This window comes from Artibeus jamaicensis, unplaced genomic scaffold, assembly GCF_021234435.1.
Source record: "Artibeus jamaicensis isolate MK-2021 breed Jamaican fruit bat unplaced genomic scaffold, CSHL_Jam_final scaffold_612, whole genome shotgun sequence".
Taxonomy (NCBI): domain Eukaryota; kingdom Metazoa; phylum Chordata; class Mammalia; order Chiroptera; family Phyllostomidae; genus Artibeus; species Artibeus jamaicensis.
In genome coordinates this window covers 10,861,355-10,884,702 of record NW_026522049.1, presented here as the reverse complement: position 1 = coordinate 10,884,702, position 23,348 = coordinate 10,861,355, and the positions used below count along the sequence as shown (strand labels likewise).

The 23,348-nt window shown below is 54.8% G+C and overlaps 1 long non-coding RNA gene across 5 annotated transcripts; it reads right to left on the bottom strand.

The window, feature by feature from the left end:
* Positions 1 to 391: 391 nt before the first annotated feature.
* On the bottom strand, positions 392 to 5,475 carry LOC119049809 (uncharacterized). Of its 5 annotated transcripts, none has more exons than XR_008390371.1 (4): positions 5,390 to 5,475; positions 4,136 to 4,302; positions 1,210 to 3,637; positions 392 to 776 (listed from the first exon to the last, which is right to left on the bottom strand). It is a non-coding gene; the product is annotated as an uncharacterized LOC119049809 (long non-coding RNA). The 5 variants fall into 5 exon arrangements; XR_008390370.1 differs by lacking the exon at positions 5,390 to 5,475 and having other exon boundaries at positions 1,210 to 1,386; positions 1,489 to 3,637; positions 4,136 to 4,392; XR_008390373.1 differs by lacking the exons at positions 4,136 to 4,302; positions 5,390 to 5,475 and adding an exon at positions 4,342 to 4,399 and having other exon boundaries at positions 1,210 to 4,135.
* Positions 5,476 to 23,348: the final 17,873 nt, after the last annotated feature.

The window sequence follows — 23,348 nt, the reverse complement described above, 5'->3', positions numbered from 1 at the left end:
AAGTGGGGTGAGGAAGGACCTGAACTTACAGATTCATGTAATGAGGTGCCTGTGCTTCAGCTTCAGGTACCGTTTGATCCAGGGTCTTGCTCTTCATCACTTCAGCTTGGCCTTATCACAGGCAGGACTCCCCCCCATGAGGGGAGCTGGAAATATGTATCCTGCCAGTTTATAAGACTGTGGAAGGACAGCCCCTTCATTCCCAATGCGTAGCAGGGTCTCCCCCCAGACTGGGGGTCCAAAGACAGGATCTTCCCCAGGAAAGGAAATGCTCTGGCCATTCTTGTGAAGCAAGGAGCTGAAGGGGCAGGCTGAGGAGGAGAGGAGCTCACTGTGCTACCCTCGATGATTCTGGGCATGAAAAGTCTAATACAATACTTTGCATTTCCTTTATTAATCATTTACATATCATCTGTTTCTAAAAGAGACCTGAGGCCACAAAATGACTTTGGCCTTGCACGGTACCTTCCACTGGGTGCCCGCAGTGAAGGACTGGGGCCGAGAGAAGGGGAGTGCCCGGCCGGCTGAGGCCACCAACCAGCAAGACGTCTGACCAAGGTGTGCCGTTGGCCGAACCAAGATTGCCCTCCCAAATTGGAAGAGCTGCTTGGCTTCCTGCTCTCCCAGTAGAACCGAGAACACGCAGAGTGGACGTGTTGCTGTGTCACTGTTGAGGCTGTCTTCTGCCCGTGACCTTCATTTCCCTCCCACTCGTGTCCCTGTGCGGTCGCGTGGCTGCGGTCTCCATGCCAGGCAGACCCCGGAGCCCCAGGCGCCTGGGGAGAAGCGTGTGGTTGTTACTGCTGCTCTCGTTTCCGTTGCTAAATCAGATTACATCTGCATCTACACGTATTTGTATGTGTGTGTGTGTGTGGACATAAGAAGTACAGATGCAGGAAAGCCAGCTGGGCTCTGTTGCAGGAGACCCTCGTTACCTCATGGAAGCCACACGAGGGTCCACTTCACAGGCTGGGAAACTGCTCCCCAGAGAGGCCCGTTCACAAGCCCAGGGACAATCAGCGAGGGAGCGGAGAGGCTCTGAACGGGAAGCCCAGGGGACAAAGGGCCTCACACTTCTTGGTGGCCCCATTCAGTCTGAGAGGAGGCTGGACGAGGGAACCGTGAACGGAGGCAGGACCAGCTCTTTCCCCACCGTGTGGGGTTCCCACACGGCAGTCAGCCACGGGGGGCGGGGTTAGTGATCCTGACCTGTCAATCATTCTCAGGTCCAGGCGGGGAGCCCTTCTGGGTCAGGTAGACATTTCTTGAGGCCTGGCTGCCCAGCTGCCCCGACCTTCGCTCCTGGGGGTTCACGGGGATGTGAGGACCAGCAGGACCTGAAGGACACCAGCAGCCAGAGCCAGGCAGCAGGCAGACCTCCCTTCCCTGGGACAAAGGACAGGAATGGCATTCTGACTTCACCCACACACGTGGCTGGAAGTTGGAGGCTATGAGATTCCTCCCCCAAAAGATTTCCCAGCTCCTTACCTGCCCCGGACACAGGACACCCCCTTGTGTGCTGGGTGCCCACTCAGTCCTCCCCCCGCGTTTGGGGGCTCTGCTCAGTGACCGAGACCCAACTTCAACCCGTAGCGTTCCATTCTAAGGACTGGGGTACAAGGGGTGGATACGCTTGTCTCCTCACCAAGTGGATGGCTCATGACGCCTCCGTGTGAGGTGAACCCCCAGACCTCGTGGTTCAAGCGAAGACAATGGCGGACCCTGCAGGCCCCGCGGGCTGGGCCCAAGGGACCTCAAGCTGACACGCTGGCTCTCCTAACAGAGAGCAGCAGGGACTCCCTTCAGCAAAACGGTCCCCCCACCTCATTAGGTTCATGCTGTTCACGGAACCCTCTCTCTCTTGTCCGCTTATTTTGCTAGAATTTTGCGTGCGAGTGGTCTTGGCGTCCCTCTAACAGTTACAGCATCAGGGAGTTGCACCTGCTGCCGGGTGTTTATGCGTTTAAGTAACACTAATAAAAATAACCTGCGTCAACCCCAGGGAGCCAAGAGAGTGTCCCCTCTAAGGAGGGGAGGGGCCCTACGTGATCGGTGTCTGAGAAACGCTGTGGTACGGCCATCCCTGAGGGGTCCCCAGGCCATGAGGAGGTGGCCACAAAGGATGTCTGAAACGCACGCACCTCTGGGTTGGAGCCCATATTCCTTCGTGAGCTGGGACCTGGGAGAAGGACTAGGTGTCACTTTCTACACCTGAAAAGTAGAAGCTCAGTAACGCTTAGGTTCCCCACCAGTCCCCGACGTCACCCTTCCCAAGGTGGGCCCACTTCACCCAGCCAGACCCGCTGGAGAAGCCTGATCTTGAGGCATGAGAAGCCCTTCTCAAGTGGGGATGCACCAGGCCCCCGAGAAGCAGGATAGGATAGGGTTTGGCTGGGGGCTTTGGGGCAGGGGGCCCCCAGACCCAACTGTCAGTTCCACCGTGGGGAGAACACCCCACCACCCAACACTCTCAAATCCAAACCAAGGGGTGACCTCGGCCACCCCATGCCGTTCAGTGCTGGTTCGAAGGGACTCGGTCACCCCTCAGCTCAGGTAGGACAAGCAGAGGGGCCTCAGCAGGGAGAGCGCCGAGCCCTGGCACTGGCGGGAAACGTGGATGGATTTCCAAAGCGCTGAAGCCAACCCGGGGCTGGCAGAGTCCTATGACCTGCTCAGAGCAGCCAGCTCCTCCCGACCTGAGCTGAGGTCAGAGAGGTCAATGAGTGCCCACCCGAGACACCGGTGCAGCCGGCCTGGCCAGCAGCCTACAGCCTCTGAGAGGTCCAGTGGGAGGCAGGTGAGCCGGGCTCCGGCCAGGCCTGGGAGGCCAGTGGAGAAGGGCAGCGGTTTTCCCAGTGAGGGGCTGTGGTCACCCGCCGGCCTGGCTCCCCGCAGGGCCCTCGAGTCCCTGGCCTCACGGCTCGCCCTGGACATCTGGGGCACCGGGCCGAGGGTCGGCCCAGCAGGGGCTGGCTGTGTTTCCTGACCAGGCACGGATCTGATTTATTTTTACTTTTCAGGGTTGTTCCCACCCAAATGAAGGCTGCTTTTCATTTAACCAGCGGCCACTAAAAATAAATATTGAAACCCCACATTTGGGCGGCCGGGCCAGGCCACGCTGTGCCTGGGAGGCCAGCTCTCTCCCCAGCTGGGACAGCGACCCCCTCGTGCCGCAGGGCGGGAGGGGCCGGGCACTGTGAAGTCCTCGCACATCTGTACTCTGCCCCCGCCCTCCCCACCCAGGCCTGAGGAAAAGAGGAATGAAGTCCTCTGACCTTGGAGGAGAAGGTCAGAAGCAGACCCAGAGAGGAACTGCCTCTCTAGAGCCTTCTCTCTGTCCTGGGGTGGGCAGCCCCACGAGACAGCCTTCCTGTTCCCAAGTCCTTGGTTTGCTCCAGCCTGGAGGGCCCCTCCCAGAGACTGGACACCATGGCCCTGGCCACCGCTAAGCCCAGAGACCACACGGGGCAGGGGGTCCTGGGGCAGCCGGCTGAGCTCTCCAGCTGAGAGACAGCCGACTGGAGAGAAGAAAGTCTCCATCCGCCCCCGCCAGTGACCTCCTGCTGGTTCCCAACCTCAAATGCACAGTTATTGGTAGGAGGGAGGTGGTTGGGGTGGGAAGGCCCCAATTCAGCATCTGGAGAGAGAGAAGGGAGAGGGAGAAAGAGAGAAAGAGAGAAACATTGGTTTGTTGTTCTACTTTTACTGTATTCATTGGTTGATTCTTGTATGTGCCCTGACTGGAGATTGAACCCATAACCTTGGTGTATGGGACGATGCTCTGATTAACTGAGCCGCCAGTGCAGGGTGGGCACGGGGTGTGTCTTAATTAGCCAAAACCAACACGAGGCCTCCTGGCTGGAATTTAGAATCGAATCATCATAGGATCATTAATTAGCACCCACATCCCTTTCCTTGCACAGTCCCCCCAAAAACTGTTTGCTCCCCACAGTGGGCCCTGCTTGAAGATAATAAAGCCAGAGAGACTCCAAAGCCAGCTCAGCCTCCAGGTGTAGGTGGCGTTAATGACTAAATGACACCTTCCCATGCTCTGTGTCCGGTTATGTGGAGCCGAGAAATTCTGCTTCCTCCCCAACAGTGTGGCCTCGGCTGAACATAGAAGCCCCGCCAGCACCTGGTGAGAAGACAGAACCGCATCAGCACCGGGCCGGTCTGGCCCCTGTTCTCCCAGCACCTGTGTCTCTGGAGGTCTCAGGTAGCTCAGGCTTCACCAGGGCGCATGCTCTCCAAGCCCTCCAGGTCGCCGGAAAATCTCCCGCACACGAGGATCAGGGGACAGGCCTGAAAGGAACAGTTATTGGCTTGAAAAAAAATGGTTACCGGTTTCAGATTTCACTTGATATCAGCCAGGCTTTCGTTCCAGGAAACAGAAACCACTGTAACCATTTTGAGCAAAAAAAGTTTTGACAGGAAATTAGGGGCTTAAAGTTTTATTGAGAAGGTGGGAGGAGCAGGCACGGGCCTATTGGGGCGGTGCCTGGAACCATGCCCTGGGACCGGCTGGCCGGGTGTCACTGCCACAGCCAAGTTAATACAGGTGGAAGGTCGAGAGGTCATCATTCCAGCTTCTCTGCTTGCCTCTTGACCCCACAAAGGGACTGAAGGGCCACTGGAAGCACCACCACAACTTTGCCAGCCAAAAGCAAGGCCAGAGGTACTCCTGGCCTTGAATTGCAGTGGCATGCAACTAATTAGCAAAACTGGGCACGTGCTGGATGGAGCTGGCTCACCCCAGGGAGTCAGGAATGCACAGCAATTCCCATTTCACATTCAATGATGTCATATGAATAGCCTGATTGACAACTGACCGTGGTGGGAGTGTTTACACCATGGCAATCGACAAGCACTAAAAGCCAGAGTGCATTTTGTAAAAGAATAGAGCCGGTTGTTACATATTTATCAGCACGCCGATGGGCAGACCCCAGCTCATGTCTAGAATTCTAGCTGCAAGGGAAGCAGGCAATGCTGTTGTTCACTTTCCACCTTTTGAAGAAACACAAAAAGGAGGGTGGAAAAGATGCTAGGTGCCAAACCAGCATCCATTACCCACAGTCCTGGGAATGTGTCCGACAGAAAAGTCACATGTGTGAGATGATGCACAGCTGATAATGAGACACAATTGCTCATTACTGTACTGAAGCCACATTTCCTAACACAAATTGCTTTTGAGCATATGTTGAAGTTTATTAATCCTCCAGTCAGAAAACTGGCAAGCTGACAACATACTGTCTTGGTGTCAAAGAGGGTTTGGAAATTGAGGCTATGTCTCCCCAGGGGGGAGGAAACGAGAGGAAATGCTGCTTGCCTAAGCAGCTCGTTAAAAAAAAAAGAGGCGGTTAATAAAGGTCGGCGTTACAGTTGCACGTACCACAGTCATTGAAGGTCATTTCTGGATCAGCCGCAGCACATGACATTGGAGGCATGGTGACCTTGGAGCGACCAACTGCTCACCAGAAACAACGGGAAACATGTCCAGCAGGCACTGCCTCTGTGGTTATTAATTAGACAAAGTCACACGGTTTCATGCCCCGGAAGAGCTGGGCCAGGGCCAGCCAGTCCCCGAGCAGCATGGGCGTGGAGGCGGAGGCCAGGCCAGAGCACAGAGCAACCAGGTCCTGCTTTGTCCACACGGCCAACGTGAGGTTCTGGTTCAACGGCATTGACTATGCAGGTAGCCCAATCCTTGCTGGGTTGTTTTTTTTAATTGGAAAACAGCCAAATATGAAATAAGCTGGAGTGGACTGAATGGAGTTCTCCCTGAAAGTCCATATACTGAAGCCCTAACCCCCAAAGGGGTAGCATTTGGAGGTGGGTTCTTTAAGGAAGGCATTTAGGTTAAATAAGGCCCTCAAGGCGAGGCCTTGATCCAAGAGGACTGGTGTCCTTTGAAGAAGAGAGGGACCCCTCGAGCTGGCTTCCTCGCTGTGCTAGGCGAGGACACAGCCAGAAGACAGCGGACGCAAGCCGAGAAGGGAGCTCCCGCCCTCAGCAACCCCAAGGGTGCCTTGGACTTCTGGCCTCCAGAACTGTGAGCTAATGAATGCGTTGTTTCAACCTCCCCCTCAGGTCTGTGGCATTGTCACAGCGGCCTGAGCTGACTGACACACAAGGGCACCGGTTAAATAAATTAGAGCGCGTCTATCCAGGTATTCACATCGCATATGTGAAAAGTGGCCCCGGACTTGTGCAAACAGAAACACTGACTTCTACAGAGAAATTTAGTGCAACCATTAAAATGAAAGCGGTACCTGGCTGGTGTGGCTCAGTGGATTGATTGCATGCCAGCCTGAGAACCAAAGGGTCGTGGGTTTGATTCCCAGTCTAGGCACATGCCTGGGTTGTAGGCCAGTTCCCAGTAGGGGGTGTGTGAGAGACAACCACTCATTGATGTTTCTCTCCTCTTTTTCCCTTCCTTGCCCTCTCTCTAAAAATAAATAAATGAAATCTTTAAAAAAATTTTTTGGCCAAGATGGAGGCATAGGTGGATGTGCGGTGCCTTCTCACACGACCAAGTTTAGAGACAATTAAATATTAGCAACAGAAAACACAGCCAGAACACAGAAAATTGAACTTTTTGGAAGTCCGTTAACAACAAATTCTTCAGCCTGACCGGTAAGGGGTGAAACCAGCGGCTGGTGAAGCGGGATTGCACAGGAGGACTCGGTCAGACGGGCTCAGGCGCGGAATCCAGACGTGCGGGAATCCAGGCGCAGGGTTGGACCTAGTGAGCGACCGAGCGAGCGACCAGGCGAGCGACCACGGGGGAGACAGCGGGGGAGCGGTGCTGCGTGTTGACTGTGGTCGCGCATTTGTGCGCGGGCGGACAGGCGAGGGAGTGGGCGGTTGGACCGGGCCGGCGGGTCCCCACGGCAAGCGGCAGTGGAGGGCTCCGCCATTTCCCTGCTCTGACCACGCCCCCACATACAGCGTCATAACCCAGCGACTCTGAGCGGCCCGGCCCAGGTGAACCACCTAATGCGCTGATCCTCACCCAGCTGTGAGAAACGGCAGAGGGGGGTCGCCATTTCCCCGCTCTGACCACGCCCCCACATACAGCGTCACAACCCAGCGACCTGGGAGTCCAAGGCACCGCTTCTCACACTTAAAGGGCCAGAACAGACCAAAAATGTCGCAAGATCTCAAAGCCCCAGAGCCCATAGATCTAAGCGATGAAGAAATAGCAAAACTCTCAGATGCACAGTTTAAAACACTGGTCATCAGGATCCTCACAGAACTGGTTGATTATACCGACAAATTAGACAAATATATGAAGGTGAAACTAATTGAAATGAATGGAATTGCACAGGACACCAATAGCAATGAAAAGGAAACTGGGACTCAAATCAATGGAGTGGACCAGAAGAAAGCAAATAATGGCCAAACAGAAAAGAGTCAAGAAGCAAGAATTCAAAGAAATGAGGAGAGTCTTAGGAACCTCCAGGACATCTTTAAACGCTCCAACATCCGAATGATAGGGGTACCAGAAGGGGGAAAGGCACAGCCACCAGTGGAAAACTTATTTGAACAAATAATAAAGGAGAATTTCCCCAATCTGGCAAAGGAAATAGACTTCCAGGAAATCCAGGAAGCTCAGAGAGTCCCAAAGAACTTGGACCCAAGAAGGAACACACCAAGGCACATCATAATTATATTAGCCAAAATTAAAATGAAGGAGAGAATCCTAGAAGCAGCAAGAGCTAAGGGGACAGTCACCTACAAAGGAGTCCCCATCAGACTGTCAGCGGATTTCTCAAAAGAGACCTTACAGGCAAGAAGGGGCTGGAAAGAGGTATTCCAAGTCATGAAATCCAAAGACCTACAACCAAGATTGCTCTATCCAGCAAAAGTTTCATTTAGAATGGAAGGACAGATAAGGTGCTTCTCAGATAAGATCAAATTCAAGGAGTTCATCATCACCAAGCCCTTATTATATGAAATGTTAAAGGGACTTATCTAAGAAAAAGAAGTTAAAGAAACATGAACAGTGAAAGGACAGCAAACCCACAGTTATTAAGAACCACACCTAAAACGAAAGCAAAGTAAGAGGACAGCTAGATCAGGAGTGGAAACATAGAAATGAAGATCTCAAGGAGGGTTAGCAACAGGGGAGTGGGAGGAGGAGAAGGGGGAGAAGGTACAGAAAATAAGTAGCACAGACAGTAGACAGAAAATAGAAGGGGGGGCAAGAATAGCATGGGAAATATAGAATCTAAAGGACTTGAGACACATGGTCATAAACTAAAGGGGGGTAATGGTGGGGATGGGGGGGTAGGGTGGAGGGGAATGAAGGGGGGAATAGAACAACTGTAACAGCATAATCAATTTAAAAAAATTTTTTAAAGAAAGAGGCAGCTCCATAAGTAAACACAACGATCTCTGCAATATGTCAAATGAATTAAGGAAGGTGCACGTCCTTACGTAGAGCACGCTGCCTGCCATTTGAGGTAAAAGGGGTCAGAGGGGTCTATGAAAGTGTTTGCTCAACTAAGTCAAAGGAGTTCTTGAAGACGCCTAAGAAAATGAATCCACGGCTGCCCCCAGGGAAGAGTAGCTGGAAACAGTTCTGACTTTTGTACCAATGGGAAACTATTGCCAATGCAAAAACATTTAAATCTTTTTTTAAATGGTTGCAAGAATAATACTCGGGCATCAGAATGTGGTGTTTGGCCCAGGAAGAGGAGGGGTCAGGTTGCATGTCTCCGGGTACAACCTTAACTCCCTGCTTTGTTGCAGGAATTAACCCTGAACTTCAGGTCACACGGAGGGCTGGGGCCCTGGCCTGACCTTGGGTGAGCTGCCCGTGCCCATGGCCACCCTTCCTGGGGGACAGACGTCACCTACGCATGTCTGCACAAACCCAGGTGTGAGGTGGGCCCTCTCACTAGGCGAAGCCAGGGTTCAGGGGCTTATTGCATGCGGCCCAGATAGGAACCCCACCCCGGGCACCCGCACCAAGGCCACTTCTGCTCTCCACCTGGAAGAGGACAATGGGGCCGTGAAACTGGTGGCCACAAGGCGTGGTGGCCTATGTGTGAAGTCTCTTGCTGGTCCTGGCCCTCACTGTCACTAACCCTGGCCCAAGGGACAAGCTCGGTCCACTCTGAGGATGCTGTGGGGACTGGAGGGGCCACACGGAGAGGCTCATAAATGCTGACCTATTTCCTTGCGTCTTGCTCTGGCCGGGAGAGGCCACCACGAAGGCTTTGTGGCGTCCCTGTGACTGAAGCGTCCCTCAAACCTAAAGGCGTATTCAAAGGAACAGATGTCTTAATTATTAGGAGCAGGCAGGGTCCCTTTGAATCAGGCATTATATGCCCTTGGCGGGACCTGCTGGGCCCAGGTCGGGAGGTGGGCCAGCCCAGCCCTGGGGCGCTGTGTGAGAAAGGGGAGGCCTGCCCTTCCCCGCACCCAGCCCCAGGCAGGCCCTGGTTGGCCAGCCGAATTCTTCATGTAATCCCGAAATGGCCCCCAGTTGTTCTTCAGAAAGTCCTGGTGCTCACTGACCCTTCCCTTCCTGACCCCTGACCCTCCTGCACCCCAGGCCCGTGCTCCTGCTTTAGGTCCCTGAGCTCGGTGGGAGCCCAGCCTCCCAGGCCTGCCTCTGGCCCGGCCACAGCTGCGGGGCACCTCCGCCACCTCCCCCATCTGTCAGGGCCTCTCGGCCGGCCATGTTCCTCATTCTCTGACACTCAGGCTGTGAGGCAGGAGGGGCAGCTCGGGCGGCCGCCATGGGCTCCCAGGTGGCCTTGCGGGGAGCGGGGAGGCGCTGCCCGCTCAGGCCTGGTCTGCCTGCCCTGGGGGGAGCTCCTGCCAGGGTGCCCAGAGCCCCCCACACCAGGAGAGCAGGGAGTGGGCAGCAGGGTCGGGGCTGAAAGGAGCCTTCTCTAGCAAGGATGTTTCTGGAATCTGGCCTCGAAAGGTCCCGACAGGATCCCTCTGCTGGGATGGACCTGCTCAGGGTTCCTTCCGCAACTGAGGATGCCAGTCATTCGCTCACAGCCTGGGAAGGGGGGCAGGTTGGGGTCTCAGCGGTTGACCTGGCTCTTTCGTGAGTGTCATTCCTCCCTCCCCACCCCTCCCTGTCCCGCCCCCCCGCCCTCGCCTGCTGCCCAGCTCTCACACAAGGCCCCTCCCCCTCAGTGTAGACTATCTGTACAGAAGATGGTGGTCTACACGCACGTCCTGATGCTTGAATTATTCATGGCTGTTCAGGTTGAATTCTCTTTTCTTTCTTTCTTTCTTTCTTTCTTTCTTTCTTTCTTTCTTTCTTTCTTTCTTTCTTTCTTTCTTCTTTTTTTGAATGTGTTTCTTTTTAAAGATTTAATTTATTTACTTTTTAGAGAGGGGAAGGGAGGGAGAAAGAGGAGAGAAATAGCAATGTGTGGTTGCCTCTCATGCGCCCCCTACTGGGGACCTGGCCTGCAACCCAGGCATGTGCCCTGACTGGGAATCAAACTGGTGACCCCTTGATTTGCAGGCTGGCTCTCAACCACTGAGCTACAACAACCAGGGCTCTTTTTTTCCCCCTCACCCAACGCTATATTTATTGATTTTAGAGAGAGAGAGGAGAGAGAGAAACATCAATCAGATGACTCTTGTACCGGGCATCAAACCTACAACCTTTTGGCATACCAGACGATGCTCCAACCAACTGAGCTACCCAGCCAGGGCTGAGTTATTTCTTAATCAAATCAGCTGTGGTCCAATTTTCATGCAGTAAAAGTCACCCAGTTAGGTATACAGTTTGAGGCGTTTTGGCCAGCCTATACACTCAGTACCCACCACCGCACTCTAGATAAGGAATGTTTCCATGACCTCAGTATGTTTCCTGTGACCTTTCGTGGTCGATCGACATCCTTTTCCTGTCCCCAGGCCCGGCAACCACTGACCTGCCCTCCCTCCTGTTGTTTTGCCTTTTCTAGATTGTCCTACCATTAAAATCGTAAACTATGTCACCCTCTGGTTCTGGCTTCTTTCATTTCCTGTTGGCGAGTCCGTCGAGAGCACTGCGTGTGTCCAAGCTTCAGTCTCTGGCTGCCGGGTCGTGCCCCTCTGGATGGGGGTGCCGCTCTTTCTCAGTCGCTAGGTGAGGGGCTTTGGGAACGTCCCAGTGTTTAGCTGTTGGGCGTGACGCTGCTCTGGCCACTCATGTGTGAGTTTGTGTGTGGGCCTATGTCTTCCCCACTCTTGGGTGGGATTTCAGCTCACATAATAGGTGTACCTTTCTAAGAAATAGCCAATGCTAAAAGGGTTTAGCATTTTCTTTTCTTTATTTTTATTTATTGATTTGAGAGAGAGAGAGAGAGAGAAACATCGATGTGTTGTTCCACTTATTCATGTGTTCATCGGGTGAGTCTTGTAGATGCCCTGACCGGGGATCGAACCTGCAACCTTGGTGCGTTGGGACGTTGCCCTAAGCAGCTGAGCCACCCGGCCAGGGCCCAGACCTCCCTTCCTGGGTTTCTAATCCCACAGGTAAGACAGGAGGTGGGACCGAGCCTCGCCCACACCCGCAGCCTGCTCCTGCCCCCAGCCGGTGGCGCCGGGGGCTGGTTCTTCCTGGCGTGTGGGTGCCTGTCACACGTGAGCGCAGCACCTCAAATGTGGACACGTGTGGTTTCTCTGTCTGTGTCATTACAGCTTGCTTTTGTCACTTTGCACCAGGGCTCAGTGAGGTGGGGGTCCTGGCTCCTACCAGCCATAGGAACATCCTCGGTGGGCAGTGACGAATGTCACAGAGCCACCCGGTTACTGAGCAGGGTGTGGCCTCCCTCGAGACAAGGAAAGGCCTAGAAACAAGGGTAAGAGGTTTCCTCGGCGTTCGCTTCATGAACTGCCCAGAGCTGGCAGCACGTTGTCCCAAGTGCCCCTACGGGCAGAGTCAGGCCGCCAGGACCTGCCTGCTGCCTTCAAAGGAAGGGTCTCAGGTGGAAGAAAGGTGTCACTCAGGGATCTGGTCCCCAACCACGTGCCACTGGGGAGACAGGACTCACCGGCCTCCGACCCCGAGGCCCCGTGCGGTCCTGGCCTGAGCCGGTTACCCACACAGAGCCGCACTTCGGCGGCTTTCTGACTTTCTCCTTATTTCTGCGTGGACTGAAATTCTTCTGTGAGGAGCTCCCCCCTCTGTCCCCTGGGGCGAGCCCACGCTTGTCCTAACAGGGGTGCCGCTCGGCCCCCTGGGGGACGGGGGGCTGGGGGACACGGGCTCCTCTCTTGCCCTTCTCTCTCTCTCTTCTTCCCTCTGCCCCCCCTTCCTGGCCGTTTTCTTTTCTGTAGTGAATGGTCACTGAGAGCCCCGGCCGGGACTTGCGTGCATTGTTCTTGGTGCTCACGTGCTCACCTGCACTTTCCGCTGCTACCCAGGGGTCTTTGGGCGCTTCCTTCTTTCCGGCTCTAGATGGCCCAGGCCCATATCCTGCTGTCCCCAGACCTAGAATCACCCGTCTCCAAAGAGCCGGTCCTGAGCAGCGGATGGGCACCGGATTTAGGACCCAGGGGCCAGCTCTCGGGTGCTGACTGCCACGGAGGTGACCCCCTTCCCTAAACAGAAGATAGGGGACCCCAGAGGGGGGCTGGGGACTGGCCGGGCCCAACAGTGGTGAGAAAACTCCAAGCCTCAGGCTCTGGGAGCGCAGAGGTTCCTGCGTGGGTCAGTCCTAGGCACGCATCCTCCAGGTGCGTGGGGCCCTCCCAGTGGAAGGCTCCTTTTCAAGTTCTCGGTCTGGCCCCTGTGGTCAGGGCCTAAACCCAGACGATGAGTAATCACAAGTGCACTGGGAAAGGTCAGACACGGAAATAGCGCTGCCCGTCTACCGGCTGGTGCCCGAAACCCCACCACTCCTTCCTAAGTGTTGAGATTCTGATTCCTATTTAAGGACAATCTCCCCGAGGAGTTAGTACACTGTGTAAGTGTTCAGAGGTTCCCCCAGAACAGAGGCTCTGGTGTGACAGACGTGACCGGAGGCGCCTGGGCCCTGCAGTTGGAGGAAGGGCCGCCCCGCGTTGGGATGGGGGGGGAGAACCCAGGCGGCCTGCGAGGACTTTGGGGACGGTCTAGGTTTGGGCGCTACTTCACAAACGTGGGCCACCATCTGGCAGCCTCAGCCCCCTGCCCACCTTCTGCTCTCGGAAAAAGACACGTCACTCCCAGCAACGTCCAGGGGGCTCCTGGGGCCGGAAGCTGCTGCTGAGGCTCAGGGGTGGGCAGAAGCCGGCTCACAGCTGTTTGTGTGGAAAAAAAGACGCAGGTGATGGTCATCACAGTGGCTTTGTTCACTCCAAGGAAGGTCACCAGGCAACGGCAGACCTCCTTTTGCCCACGCCTGTGCACTGACCTCAGGAAGGTCAGTGTAGAAATGCATGCACCCACCTCCCCCGTAACGCCATCGTCGTCGGCAGGGCCCAGCAAGCTGCCAATGGCAAGGTTGCTCTTTGACAGCCTCGCGAGATGGAGCGTGAATTCATCAAGCAGCCAAGAGCGGTGTGTGCGTGCCCATGTGTGTGCATAGTGTGTGTCTGTGTGTCTGCCCACCCACGCACTCATTTACCCTCTTTTCCACCCACCCTACACCCGCTCACCTGCCTAACTGCCCACCCATATACTCACCCACCCCATGCTCCTGCCTTCTGGGCATTGTGTGTACCCTCCACCCCCCAAAAAAAGAGGTACAGTCTCCCATGTCAGTATGAAAACTACCACCACCACCACAACAACAACAATGGCGTCAGTGACAGTGATCAGCACACGGTGGCGTCAGCGGCCTGACAGGTGGGGAGTGAGTGCCCACAGAGACACGGGGTGGACAGTGCCCAGCACTGAGCCGGGCCCCTCCTCCCCCAGGAACCCAAGCTTCCCCAGGTGGGCTGTGGCTGTCACCCGCATGCTGGGACAGTTCCCAGAACCCTGTGGGAGGCTTGTGGGAGGTGGAGAGATGCCCTGGGCCTGCTCTGGCAAGGCTGCGAAGCCAGGGTGGGGCCCTGGCCAGCCTCCTACCCGCCTTCGCTGTGGCCCCACATTCTCAGGCTGCCAAGTCATGGCCCCCACAAGAGGAACAGACCCAGGAACCCCCAAAGCGTGACCTCACCTGCGGAGGAGCCGGGCCAAGGCTGCCTGTGTGGCTCAGGCTGCCCTTCAGAGGAGCCGTGCAGGGCGCTGTCGGGGGCCTGGCCGCGGTCCCAGCTCTTCGCGCCAGAGGGTCCCTGCAGGCCACTCAGGGTTGCGGGAGCCCCGCCTGTGCTGTGCAGATGGGCCTGCGTTGCAGAATTGGGGGAGGCTGAGCTGGCCACGAGCATACAGCTGGGGCCTACTAAGTGCTACCCGCAATAGCAGGTAGCGCTTAGTAGTGCTACCTGTGTCTCCTTTCTCCTCCGACGCGATGAACCAGAGAGATCTGTGGTGCACATGTTATTCCTGCAACTCCACAAGCCTGAACAAATCCGTCCTGTGCGTGGGCTCTGGCTCGCCCTCCGTGGGGCAGAGCCGCACCTGGTACACAGAGCCCCTTTGACCTGCCTGGGGGATCTGCACCCCTCACACACGTCACGGGATCTTTGCAGGATTGTCAGGAGGTGCAAGACCTCCGAGGGGCCACCTTTGAGAAGCCTGGGGTTGGCGTGGGGACTCGGGTCACAGCAGGCGGCAGATAGGGTCTTGCATGGCCTGCGCTGCTGGGCTGCATTTCACTCCTGGTTATTAGCAGATCAGACTGGTTCGTGGTAAATCCAGCCTGACCGCTAAGTGGGTTGTGGCGTTTGCAAGACCCTTCTTCCCACCCAGGCAACACTGGCCGGAGCGTTCAAGCCAAGAGCGTTGTGGTACACATTTCTGAAACACCAGGCCCTGGGCTACACTGATCAATTCTGCAGGTGACATTTCTTTACGGATGGCTTGCTCTTCCGGGTCCTCTGCTAAGTCAGTGAATAGGACAGACCTGGTCCCTGCCCTCAGGGGCCTGGTATTCAAGTGACCCACCAACTCACCAATGTGTGTAACACACAAGGACTCGCTCTGGAATACCTTGGCGCAAGAAATGTTTCTTTGTTTTTCAATAAGAATTTCTAAAGTTAGAAAAACATGTCTCTATGAGTGAGTCACACCAAAACACAGCCTTGCAGTATAAGCACTGCGCACGTTGGGGGTGGGTCCCCCAGCACCCCCAGAAGTTGATTTCTCAGTGTGCTGCTCCCACCCCTTAGCAGGACCCCAACATCCGTCCCCTTCCCCTCTTTTGGGGTGGGGGGCGATTCCCCAACACCTCACACCCAAAGCACCAGCCTCCATGCAGGCCCCTCCAAGGTCTAGCTTCCCACTTTACCCCCCACCCCCTGCCCCGCCCCAGGCACCGAACCGCAAAGACACCCACTGGGGGCGGCTTCCCCTTCCTGCGCTGGGGTTGGAAACTCTCTAGAGAGAGCACAGCTGCAACAGGAAAAAGCCACGCACTCAGAACACACAACGAGAGGACGCCAGCTCATGTTTTCTGCAGTTACTCACCTTTCCCACCCTCCCTCCGCCAGCCCCTCAGGACCCCGAGTTCTTCGGGTGTGGCTGAGCCTCTACCCGAGGCGACCCCAAAGTGTGTGTGTCGGGGGTACAGATGCTGGATGTGCCCCTGCAAGACCACACCAGCCAGCACGAGGCTCATTTTTCTCATAAGGACTCCCCCTGTTACACGAGGTACGGAGAGCAAGTGTATATAATCCAGAGGCCTAAAGGTCAGAAATTTCTGGTACCAGAGGCCAAAAACAAGGTCAAACCAGCTGAGGCAAAAAGGGAATTTACTGGATACCTGAATATCCGGGGTGAGGGGACTCTAGCATATGAGCTTCAGGAACAGCTGGATCCAGGGACTCGAACACTAGCATCATTCTTTCTTATATTCTCTCTTCATTTTCCTGGTCTTGACTCATCTTACGTTTGCACGTTGACCTTTTCTTTCCCCCCATAGGTGGGCTGTGCTTATATCATCCCCACTTGGCAGGCCCACCAGAAAAAGAACATGTCTCTCAGAGTCATCACATAGAGACCTTCCTGGCCTGAATAGCGTGTCCACCCCCCCCCCACCGGGCCCACCCCTGGTACCACAGTGATGGAAGCACTGGAGTCAGGCAAGCCCAAGTCACAAGCCAGTGATGTGGCCAGAAGAAGGAGGGACCCTTCGGCCTGTTGTGCCACCAGAACTATTTTGACAGGTAATAGAGAAGGCTGGTTCTTGTGCAGACAAGCAAAAGTTTTTTTGCCGCTGTGGTTCAAGGTGCTGGAATGGTGTCAATAAAGGCCAGGGAGGAAAACACGCAGCTAGGCAAAGAGTTCTTGCTGGGAGAAGCAGGATGTGAGACAGGAGGGTCGGCAGCATTCTGCACGGGCCCTCGACACCCCACCAAGGGCGAGTCTTCTCCATCCAGGGTCCGTCGTCACTCACAGCCGCCTGTGCGCACAACTCAACAACAACAACAACACAACAACCAAATCCAAACACGAGCAAAGGACGCGGAGAGACCATGTCTCCAAAGAAGTTCTACGAACGGACAAGAAGCCCACGAAAAGATGCTCCGTGTCACGCATCCTCAGGGAAATGCACGTTGAAACCACGATGAGATTTCACTTCACGTCCGTTAGGATAGATAGTCCCCCCAAAACCTCGGAAAATAACGAGTGGTGGGCAAAGACCTGGAGGAACTGGAACCTCGGGGCACTGCTGGCAGGAACGTAAAAATGGTGGGGCCACTGTGGGAAACGGTATGGCGGCTCCTCAGACAACGAAACAGAAAATTACCGGAGGCCCCGGCTGGTGTGGCTCTGGACTGAGCGCCGGCCTGTAAACCAAAGGGTCTCTGGTTGGATTCCCAGTCAGGGCACGTTCCTGGGTCATGGGCCAGGAACACTGACGTTTCTCTCCTTCTCTTTCTCCTTCCCTTTCCTTCTCTCTAAGAATAAATAAATAATCTTTAAAAATAAAAAAAATCAGGACTTCCGCCAAGATGGAGGCATAGGTGGATGTGCCGGGCCTTCTCACACAACCAAGTTTAGAGACAACTAAATATTAGCAACAGAAAACACAGCCAGAACACGGAAAATTGAACTTTTCGGAAGTCCGTTAACAACAAATTCTTCAGCCTGACCGGTAAGGGGCGAAACCAGCGGCTGGCAGAGCGGGATTGCACAGGAGGACTCGGTCAGACGGACTCAGGCCCATGGAATCCAGGCACAGGGTCAGACCTAGTGATCGACCGAGCGAGCGACCAGGCGAGCGACCACAGGGGAGACAGCGGGGCAGCGGGGCTGCGTGTTGACTGAGGTCGCGCATTTGTGCGCGGGTGGACAGGTGAGGGAGTGGGCGGTTGGACCGGGCCGGCAGGTCCCCACGGCAAGCGGCAGTGGAGGGCGCCGCCATTTCCCTGCTCTGACCCCACCTCCACATACAGCGTCATAACCCAGCGACTCTGAGTGGCCCGGCCCAGGTGAACCACCTAAGGCTCTGCTCCTCCGCACCCAGCTGTGAGAAGCGGCAGAGGGGGTCGCCATTTCCCCGCTCTGGCCACGCCCCCACATACAGCGTCACAACCCAGCGACCTGGGAATCCAAGGTGCCGCTTCTCACACTTAAAGGGCCCGAACAGACCAAGAATGGCGCAGGAGGATCTCAGAGCCCCAGAGCCAATAGATCTAAGCGATGAAGAAATAGCAAAACTCACAGATGCACAGTTTAAAACATTGGTGATCAGGATCCTCACAGAACTGGTTGATTATACGGACAAATTAGACAAACATATGAAGGCGAAACTAATTGAAATGCATGGAATTGCACAGGACACCAATAGCAATGAAAAGGAAACTGGGACTCAAATCAATGGAGTGGACCAGAAGAAAGCAAATAATGGCCAAACAGAAAAGAGTCAAGAAGCAAGAATTCAAAGAAATGAGGAGAGTCTTAGGAACCTCCAGGACATCTTTAAACGCTCCAACATCCAAATTATAGGGGTACCAGAAGGGGGAAAGGCACAGCCACCAGTGGAAAACTTATTTGAACAAATAATAAAGGAGAATTTCCCCAATCTGGCAAAGGAAATAGACTTCCAGGAAATCCAGGAAGCTCAGAGTCCCAAAGAAGTTGGACCCAAGAAGGAACACACCAAGGCACATCGTAATTACATTAGCCAAAATTAAAATGAAGGAGAGAATCCTAGAAGCAGCAAGAAATAAGGGGACAGTCACCTATAAAGGAGTCCCCATCAGACTGTCAGCGGATTTCTGAAAAGAGACCTTACAGGCAAGAAGGGGCTGGAAAGAGGTATTCCAAGTCATGAAATCTAAAGACCTACAACCAAGATTGCTCTATCCAGCAAAACTTTCATTTAGAATGGAAGGACAGATAAAGTGCTTCTCAGATAAGATCAAATTCAAGGAGTTCATCATCACCAAGCCCTTATTATATGAAATGTTAAAGGGACTTATCTAAGAAAAAGAAGTTAAAGAAACATGAACAGTGAAAGGACAACAAACTCACAGTTATTAACAACCACACCTAAAACGAAAGCAAACTAAAAGGACAGCTAGATCAGGAGTGGAAACATAGAAATGAAGATCTCAAGGAGGGTTAGCAACAGGGGAGTGGGAGGAGGAGAAGGGGGGGAGAAGGTACAGAAAATAAGTAGCATAGACAGTAGATAGAAAATAGAAGGGGAGGCAAGAATAGCGTGGGAAATATAGAATCTAAAGGACTTGAGACACATGGTCATAAACTAAAGGGGGGGTAATGGTGGGGATGAGGGGTAGGGTAGAGGGGAATAAAGGGGGAATAGAACAACTGTAACAGCATAATCAATAAAAAAATTTAAAAAATAAAAAAATAAAAAAAATCAAAAAATAGTTCTCTAGCAATGACGTGGACCATACTCAGAGGGTGCCCATGGGGAGAGGGAGCACCTCTTTCCCTTCCGAGGAGGGCACAAATCCCATCCTGGGGCCCCGCCCTCATGACCTCACGTGACCCGAGCACCTCCCAAAGGCCCCGCCTCCACATACCATGGCAACCGAGGCTGGGCTCCACACGCGGACACCAATACTCTGTCAATAAGAGGACTTAATGCCGCTGAACCGCACACTCAAAAATGGTGACAATGGTAACATTCAAGGGGTTTGAGGGACACCCCTTCAGGCAGTGGGGAGCCATGGAAGGAGTTAGGGCAGGGCTGGGCGGGATGCGAGTGGGAGGCTAGGGGGCAGTGTGCAGAAAAGGAGGAGGAAGGGGGAGGTAGAGAGACGAGCGAGTCACGCAGGGGACGGGGTGGATGGTCTCGAGGACTGTGCAGAACCCCCCCGACGTCAAAGCCGCCCCCCGCCCCAGCCAGCGCCTGCTCTCAAAGATGGGAACTCAGCTCCCGCACATGCCCTCCCCGATCATCCCCCACCGAAGCAGCGCCTTGCACTAGGACCATTGGCAGACACAAAGACGGCAGCTTCTGCTGCTGGAGGAAACCAGCCGGTGTCCCTGGGGCCTGGCCAGGGACCGAGTCCAAGCCTCGGAGCCACCGGCAGGGACAAAGGCCTGTGTGCTGCCCCGGCCGACACCCGCTGGGGAGTAATGAGAAACCCTCTCTGGGAACTGCCCGCCCCCACTCTGACCCTCTGGCCGCAGATGACCGCTTATCGCCCATCCGGGGACAATCCGGGCAGGGAGACAATCCTGAGGCTGGCCTCACGGCCACTTCCGACGTTCTAGCAAAGGCCGCTCTCATCCGAGCCACGGCCGCCTCTGCGGGAGCGAGGCCAGCAGGCGTCCTGCGCCAGGGCCCGGGCCTTGCCAGGCGAGATCGTGAGATGAGCTTCTCGCCGGGGCCTCTCTGCTCAGAGCTCTCCAAGGCTCGGAGCCAGCTCTGCCCAGAGTAATAAAAGAGGTGTGGGAGCCCCATGCCCCAGGGACTGGCTCCCTCCTTCCCATCCAGGTGAGCCCAGCCAGGTGGGAGCTGGATTCCTGCAGGGAAGGTCAAAGGGGAGGGGGACCAGGCAGGGGCTGCAGGGGGCACAGGGGTTCTCATGCTCGTTCTGGGATCCTACTGCCAACAAAGTGTGCATTCGGAAGAATATTTTCAGAAGGCCCAGGCCTGCGTGGTTGGTGCTGACCTTTGGCCTTGGATGTGCTCCCTGAGGGTCACAAGCCCCTTCCCCACAGAGCCCATCATCGAAATCCGCACGATTTATCTGCAAAGAATCTTAGGTTTCCTCTTTTCCTCCATTCGCATTTTTGGCAGAGGGGTAAAAAACCTTGAACGACACTCATGGGCTGAATTCCGTCCTCAGAGTGTGGAAGCAGTATTTGGAAGCAGGGTCGTTGTGGGTGGGATGAGTTACAGCAGGAGGAGGTCACACCGCAACAGGGCGGTCCCTCATCCAATGTGGCTGATGTCCTTATAACAGGGGACCTTTGCACACACATACACACTGAGGAGGAAGGCGATGTGAACAGGGAGAAGACGGTCATCTGTAAGCCCAGGAGAGAGTGCACAGCGCTCTAAAGGAGCCAGCACATCTAACACCTTGACCTTGGACTTCCAGCCTTCAGACATGCGAGACGACACACTTCCATTGAGTAAGCCGCCTCGTGTGGCGGCCAGACAACCGCGCGGGTGGAGATGACAAGCCCCTAGTTTAGTACCTAGAATCCCCAAGAGTGAGTGGAAAAGGGCCCTGGGGTGGGGTGAGGAGACACTTGGTCAATGGTGGCCAGGGAAGGTGTGGCTGGGAAGGGGACAGGGCCACAGCACCTGCAAGTTTGCCCAGGGAGGGAGCAGGTGGCATTCTGGGCACCCGACGCCACCGGGGCCACAGCTCAGAGTTTTCAGAGGGATGTGCCGTTTCCTCTTGGGGAGGGAGGTGTGGGTTTGGGGGCTGCGGCTCAGAGTGGGCTGGAACGGCAGGCGGGACCCAGGTCCAGCAGAGCTGTGCGGCAGCCAGGCCAGGACATCAGGGCTTGAACCCGGGCCCTGTCGAAGCAGAAGAGTCCAGGTAACAGTTGTCTTTTTTTTTTTTAAGGAAGAATCTGATGTCTGGGAAGAGGCTGGGCTGGAGCAGCAGGAAGTGGGCAGACCTGCTCTTTGTGGGGAAGGATCACCCGGGAGGGATCGTGGGGTTGGGTGACTCACCGGATATGGCCTCTTAGGAGTTTGGAGCCGCTGAAATTTCTAGGTGGGGCCGTGATGCGGGGGTGACACGTGAATGGAGACAGTGACGGAGGAGAACCAGGCTCCCTGAACTCTCTCATCAGTCCTGTGAGAGAATCGGAACTGCGCCCACCTGAGAGGGGGAAGCCAAGCTCCGGCCCACGGGACCTGTCTGAGGTCATGGGGGCTGGTGGACGGGCCCAAGGCCCGGCTCGTCGCTGGGGAGCCGATCCACACCTGTGCAAAGCATGGCTGTGCTTGCAAACCCAACTCAAAGACACAAACACAAAAAAGAAAGGAAAGGAAAAGGTCGATTTGAAGCGTTTGCCACTTCCTGTGGTGTAAATACTCCCACCTCACCAATTCTAGGCACTCGGCGTGGTATGACTGAACTTGGCATTGGGGAAGACTGTGCACAAGTGATTGTTGTGAGCCAGGACTAGCAGGGCCAGCCTCCCCTGACCAGAGTACGACCACACTCAGTGCCAGTGAGCCTGGCACTGAGACCCCTTCTCCCTCCACAGTAACACAGCAATGCACCACAACGAACCCAGGTCTTTGAGTTTTACTCACTGCCCTTCACCATGAACTCTCTTTGGCTGATAGAACCATTGGTGTATCCAGTGCGATATTGTACGTAGAATTGGTCTCTGTCACCCTGTCCCCTAGCCCGGGCCCTGCTATCTCAGGACACCCAGTGCAATGTCACACTCAAGTGGCCAATGTCACAGAGAAGGCACTGCGCTGAGCATGTGCGGGGAACACCCAGCACTCCGAGCTCGTCTGGTTTTCACGCTCACCTAAGGAGCTGCCCTTGGCAGTGTCCCTACATTAGCAGATCGGATACCCGCTCACCGTTCAGACACCAGCACCGTGGTTTCTCGTCCCCAGTAGGAGTCGTGTTTCTGGGGCCACAGTCCGCACATAGATGCTATTTGTGTGGCATCTGTCCTGCGCTCCGGCACGGCCAACTCCTCTCAGACAACTCTCGGGAGGCAATGCAGTGCCATGGGCCAGGCCTGCGGAACTCAACGCCTGCCGCGGTCCCCTCGAGGCTGGAGGTTTGGGGATGTTTTCCTTCTAATTTGGGACTGACTGCCCTGGAGGCAGAAGAAAGGCAGACACGGGCCCTGGCTGCATAGCTCAGTTGCTTAGAGCATCCTCTCGATATGCCAAGGTTGCATGTTCAAATCCTAGTCAGGGCACAGACAAGAATCACCTGATGAGTGTGTGCCTAAGTGGAATAACAAATCGATGTTTCTGTCTCCCTCTAAAATCAATCAATCAATCAATCAATCATTAAAAAAGGCAAACCTGGGACCTGGCTTCCAGTGCACCTTCGTGGGTGAAGAGGGGACAGACAGGCTTTGGAGTGAGATAGAGTGGTTTAATGATAAATTCATCTCCCAAAGCAATGAGGGGGTGTTGGCTGCTCCGGCAATAACTGTGAGGGAACAGGCGGAGTCAGGCCCTCAGCCGGGAGACCAGGCCGGTGACATGGCCCCTGCAGAACATGAGCTAACGGCAGGGTCCCCAGTGGGGTGGGAGGTGGAAGCCAAGTGCCCTCTGAACTCGGGAGAGACCTGCCCCCACTTCTCCCCTCCAACACCTGCTCTGGCTTCAGGAAGGGCCTCCCTTGAAGTTGCCGATTGATTCTGAGACTGCCAGGATGTGACCACGGGCTGACAGCATCAATGCTACAGCAAAATGACACTGAACGAAATGACATTAGTGGAGGACCTGCTGTACAAGTCGGTCATTCAGCAGCCCCAAGCCCCGGGGCTCAAAACCACTTTTGAATCTAGTCACGTGCTAATAATGAACTATGAGGAAAATACAGGGGCGGGCAAAAGTAGGTTTACAGTTGTGAGTACGCAGAACAGTACCCTCTTGTATTGGCATTTATTTATTAAATAGATTGCATTATTTATTATTGCCCTACCTTTGCCCACCCCTGTATATTTTATATGGATTATATAATGTGTAATAAATCCTCCAAACTTACCTAGAACGTAGGTAAGTGCCCAGTAGCTTCATCTTTGAAGCAAATGACATTTTTTTTGGAATGAATGCACGGAATGGAATTCATTCCCACTTGCGTTCCAGCAGGCACGGTTCCCGTCAGAAAACGCACCCTTGGCTGCCCGGAGAGGCCCTGCTACCTCT